The sequence below is a fragment of the Carassius auratus genome, chromosome 20 (assembly GCF_003368295.1).
Source record: "Carassius auratus strain Wakin chromosome 20, ASM336829v1, whole genome shotgun sequence".
Lineage (NCBI taxonomy): Eukaryota > Metazoa > Chordata > Actinopteri > Cypriniformes > Cyprinidae > Carassius > Carassius auratus.
This window is the reverse complement of record NC_039262.1, coordinates 16,938,201-16,944,200: the sequence shown is the minus strand read 5'-3', so window position 1 is coordinate 16,944,200 and position 6,000 is coordinate 16,938,201.

Sequence of the window (6,000 nt, the reverse complement as noted above, 5' to 3'; positions counted from 1 at the left end):
CTCTCTTCAGTGTCTGGACATTCAAAATGCTGAAGCGGCGATCGTGGATAAGTAATGCACCTATTGTGGGTGTATGAACATGGCATAGCTGCGATCAAGTCTCTCCCTCCTCAAGGGGAGTGGAGCAGACCCCTTTGTCACTACCTATAGTGGTTTCTCTGCCATGAGCAGAAGACCAGCGGCTAGTGTTCTGGGAGATTTAAGGGTTACAATGAGAGCTTCTCTCAACCCCAGTCCTCAGTTCCTTTCTTCCCGGAGGTGCATGAAGAGGTGAAAAAGTTGTGGATGGTACCTTTTACGGCCAGACGCCAATCGTCCCCATCTTTCATCCTCCCTACCCTCGATGGTGAGGCAGCCAGGGTGACATTCTCCATGTGGAGAGAACTGTTTCGGTGCACCTGTGCTTGCAAAACGCCGTCACTTGGAGGAATCACCCTTGTCTCCCATCAAAAGCTTGTAAGTTGTCAGTGGCACTCGCTGCCAAAGCTTATTGTGCTGTGGGCTCCAACCCATGCTGACACTACATTGAGGCTGGTGCGTCGAGCCCCACGCAGGAGAATGGCACCCCTGTGTCACATTCGGCCACTAAGTCCTCTAAGACGACAATGAAGTGGACCTGACACGGGCAACCTGGAGATGTGGGAGACTTCTCTTCAGGAGGTGGTGGAGACAGTGCTGCTCCTTCCCCACGAGTAGGGCCAGATAGAGAATCTACTTTTTCCTTTCCTTCTTGCATATTCGATTGCACCACATTCTCAAAAAAAGAGCAGTTTTCGTTTTTCTCCTGGCTGCAAGGCTCATGGGTTGACATAATGCTTCCAAGGTTCAGGGAATCTTTATTAGTAACTGAAGGTAAATTTGTTGTGCAGACAGAAGATTCAGCAATCCATCCTTAAAACAATCCATAAGACATACAATATTATAAATATTTCAACATAAAAAGCACATCCTCTGTACCCACCTAAAATGCATAAAGTAAACATGCATAGTCAAGAGTGTCATCTCCTGCTTTTTTAATTTATTAGTTCTATAGCTGCAGGTACAAAAGTATTTCTATATCATCTAGTTCTCTATGTAGGAGCCATGAACTGAGGGGAGGAGTGTGACATTACATCACCTGAAACCCAGGAAAACCCAACAGATAAAGAGGTAGGAGGGAGGTGGAGCGGCGGCAGACTAGGGGGAGGGACGGAGGGTCAGAAAACAGAGACAGGAGAACCAGATAGAATGGAAAGGCAAAGACAGGAGAAGTGTAACACAAAACAAGGAGTCCAGGAGGGTGGTGGACTGGCGGAGGATCAGGGGGAGGGACGGAGGGCCAGGTCCAAAGAAGGAGACAGATAGAAAAGCAACAGAAAACAAAAACACAAAAACATGGGTCCCTAAAGGAGCAGAGGACCACCACCTCCTCGTAGTCCAGGCCGGAGTCCCCCAGGGCGGAGCGGAAGACCACCACATCCGTGTCGGGAGGACGAGCCTCTGGCAATCCCATGGCACCTCCACCGGACTTCAGATGACCGGTGCCGACCCGACACCACTCCCGAAGACCACCAGTGACCCGTATTGGTTCATGAGGATCCCCGGTGACTTGACTCAGTCCTTGAAGGTCCCTGGTGACTTGACTCAGTCCTCGAAGATCCCTGGTGACTTGACTCAGTCCTTGAAGATCCCCGGTGACTTGACTCTGTCCTCGAAGATCACCGGTGACTAGCCTTGTCTCTGGAAAGTCCATGGTACCTAGTCCTGACTCTGGAAGGTCATCAGTGACTAGCCCTGACTCTGGAGAGTTCACTGGAACCTGACTCGACTCTGGAGAGTTAACTGGAACCTGACTCGACTCAGGAAGGTCAACAGGAACTAGCCCTGACTCTGGAGGGTCAACGGTAACTAACCCTGACTCTGGAAGGTAGACGGTGACTAACCCTGACTCTGGAGGGTCCATGAACACCTGACTCGACTCTGGAGGGTCAACCGGAAACTGACTCAACTCTGGAAAGTCAACGGGTACCTGCCTCGATTTGGGAAGGTCAATAGGAATCTGACTTGATTCAGGAGGATCAACTGAGACATGACTCGACTCTGGATGGCCAGCAGGAACTAGCCCAACTTGGGCATTGGCGCTGGGTGAGTAGCCATCTTGCGCTGAGGCACTGGGCTGGCAGCCATCTTGTGCTGTGGTGCTGGATGGGCGGCCACCTTGGATTGTGGCGCTGTCTCAGCAGCCGTAACGTGAACAGTCTTGGGAAACTCTAGGATTCTTGACAGATTAGAGAAATACTCCAAAAATGTCACTGATGCCATCTTGGGCGTAGGCGCTGAGCTGGCGGCCATCTTGTACTGTGGCGCTGGACTGGTGGCACCCTTGTACTATGGCGCTATGCTAGCATCCATCCCTCCTCCTGGCTCAGGGTTGGCAGCCATATTGTGCTGTGGTGCTGGACTGGCGGCCATCTTGGGCCTAGGCGCTTAGTGGGCTGCCATCCTACACGGTGGCGCTGGACTGGATGCCACTTTGTGCTTTGGCGCTGTGCTGGCGTCCATCTTGCCCCTTGATGCTGGGTTGGCAGCCATCTTGCACTGTGGCGCTGGACTGGCGGCCATCTTGTATGTTGGCGCTGAGCTGTCGGCCATCATGCACTGTGGCGCTGGACTGGTGGCCACCTTGTGCTTTGGCGCTGTGCTGGCAGCCATCTTGCCTTGTGGTGCTGGGTTGGCAGCTATGCCGCGCCGCGGCACTGTGTTGGTGGCCATTTTGGGTAGCGGTCCAGGAGTGGAGGCCATTTTGCACAGCGGCGCTGGCTCAGCCGCTTTGCGTCTCCTTTCCCCCCTTTGGTCATCATGGGAACATGGCGGCTCCCAACTGAATCCCGGGTAAACGGGAGCCCACAGTGGAGATCACTGCTGGACCTCCTCTCGACCGCTTGCTCCGGAGCGACCTCCCCTGGTCCCCCTGAACACCACTAGGCGAGAGCCCTCAAAACCATTTCTCTCCCGATTGCTGGCTGGAGTCCTTCTGTGACGTTGTGTGTTAGGAAGACACAAGGAGAGGGTAGATCCAATTGCAAAGTATGATTTAATAACAAAAAGGGTAATACAAAATAAACAGTCCAGGGAGACAAACAAAACAAAACAAAAGAGGGAACCGGATGAAACGGAATGGAAAACTCGGAGGAACGAGAAGGTAGGGGTAAGTCTCGGGAGAAGAGAACATATCACACAAAGGGTAAGGACTCCATACAAACAACAGAGAAGGACAGCTATTTATAAGGAGACTAACTACAAAGGATTGTCTGCACCTGTGCGATTAATTGGAGTGCAATTACTGTGAAGACAGGACCAGACTAGAGGAATTAAAGTGCCTATGGTGAAGTGCCTAAGGAGAAGTGAGCTCACTAGGGAACACCCAGGAAAACAGAGACTGACAGTGTGACAAGGAGCTGAAACTCAGCATGTAAAGGGTGGGAACAATCTCTAATAATAAAACTTGCCTTATGCTGTAAATGGTTAGAATAACGACCTGCTAAATTAATTTGAGGTTCACCTATAATTTTACTTGGCCACCTAACAATTTGATTCAAATAATTTTTGTTGAACAAATTACAAAACCATGCCACAAGGGAAAACGTCAAGACTGATTCAATAAAAACTAGATAAAAAGGGTCATCATAGATTTATCAGTGTGAAATCTGGACAGCTTTCTGAGAAAAAAACAGATGGTGATGTCCCTTTTAACAAACCGTCTCACATGTCTTTTCAAAAGTCAATTTAGAATCTATGACTGTCCCAAGATATTTGTAGCTTCCTACACAATCCACTGCCTGGTCTTTAATGATCATAGTGTCTTAACATAAAGCAGAAGTTTTAAAATCTATAATCATGTCCTTTGTTTTAGATATATTTAACTCCAAATAAGATTCATCACACCAGATGAACCCCTCAATAATAGGACCATAACCAGACTCATTATCATGTAGCAAACTCACGATACCTGTGTCATCAGCATATTTCAACATAGTCCTATTTGCATGCTTATTTTGGCACATATTAGTATACTAAATATAATATAAAAGTGAAAGAACACAACCCTGGGGTGAACCAGTGGATGAACATAATGAATCTGATAAAATACTATTTACTTTCACCCTCTGTGTATCCAAATCCAGTATCCAACCCACCGAATTATTGCTCAGCTTAAAATGCTCTATCAATCCCATAGCTAAAATGTGGGGTTGGATAGCATTAAAATCTGAGGAAAAGTTAATAAACGACAGTCTAGCATGAGTATTTATCCCTTCTAGATGCTTAAACAAAAGATTAAGTAGAGTAAAGCCCAATCCCAATTCTACCCCTTAGCCCTTAGCCCTTCCCCTTTCCCCTTCCCCTCCATTTCGCGCATTCACGTGAAGGGGTAGGGGTGTCTATAATCTCTTTTAGTTGGAGGGGAAGGGGTAAGGGGAAGGGCCAGATAGCCCTTCAAACTAAGATTTTTCGGGACCACACTTCAAACGAAGGGGTATAAATTATCTCGGAAACATGGTGTCAGTGTCTGGTTTGTGTTCCCTGGGTAACCACTAGATGTCCTCCTTCCCCACGGCATCTGTCACTTCCTGAACCACATTCCCCATGATCTCTGTCTCCTCATTGCACTCAGCTGTCACGGATCATTAATCATTGCACTCAGCCTATTGCCCATTAGCACTGTCATTTCCCTGTATATTTATACCCTGTCTGTTTTAGTTTGTGTCACAGAGTCCTTGTAGTTTTCACGACTATTCTAGTCTTGTTCTTGCCCGTGTGTTTAGTGTCTGTTTATGTTGTTTGGCTACTTTGGTTTTGACCCCTGCCTGGACTGGATAACGATTTGGATTACCCCAATAAAAGACATACCTGCACTTTGATCTCTCTCTGTGTTTTCCTGTGTCCCGATCGTGACACATGGCTGTTACAGGGAACAAATTATTATTTTTGGCATAAATAAAGATTTTAACGAAAAGTAATCATTGTTCGAGAGAGAAAGAGAGAGAGAGAGAGAAATGGAAGTTGCATGTATTCGCGTCTGTGCATTCATCTTTTTAGAGTGAGTTTATTTAAAAACAGTGATCGTATCCTCTCGTCGCTGGAAAATTCCTCAATTCCTCAACTTCATTCTTAAAGGGGGGGGGTGAAAAGATCGTTTTCACTCAATATCCTGTTAATCTTGAGTACCTATAGAGTAGTACTGCATCCTTCATAACTCCAAAAAAGTATTTAGTTTTATTATATTTATAAGAGAAAGATAGTTTGTACTGTCTTTTCCCGGAAAAACACGAGCGACTGGAGGCGTGACGTGTGGGCGGAGCTAAAGAATCACACGCGCGATTAGGCTTTTGCGTTGAGAGCGTTTGGAAGCTGTGACATTACCGTGAGGAAAAAAAACATAATTCAAAACAAACCATGGCTAACAGTCAGATTCAGCCGTATATTTATGATCGAGAATCAGATCCAGAGGCTGAAATTTAACAAGAGCAGCAGCAGCAATGACGTCTCTATGTGGTATGTATTGAAAATGTATATATTTGCTTAGCGGTTTTGGAAAATGACTAAGTTCCACTTTATGTCGTCTTTTTTTTTTTCTTTTCTTTTTTTTTTTTTTAAGGTGTACATGTGGAAAGTGCAGTTTGATGACAACATCGCATGTTGTTTACTTGATGTGCTTGCGCGCCGATAGCTAAGTAAACAACACAAAGATATTTGAAGCAGTTTTACTCACCGCCTGTGGTTCCAACACACAATCATGACCCTTATCGTTGGGACTGCATTATCCTTAAGAAATAAACAATATGCAAACTGGGCCTTGTTTGTAAAACAAGCATCTTCGAAATGCAGGGAACAAACAAAAGCGCTTGCACAACTCTGTTGATGCACTGTAAAAATAAACTCTATCCACTGGTCCCTTAATGCTGTTTTTTTTTGTTGTTGTTGTTTTTTGGTAATCTGCGCAGGGTTGTCTTGCCCTGGCAA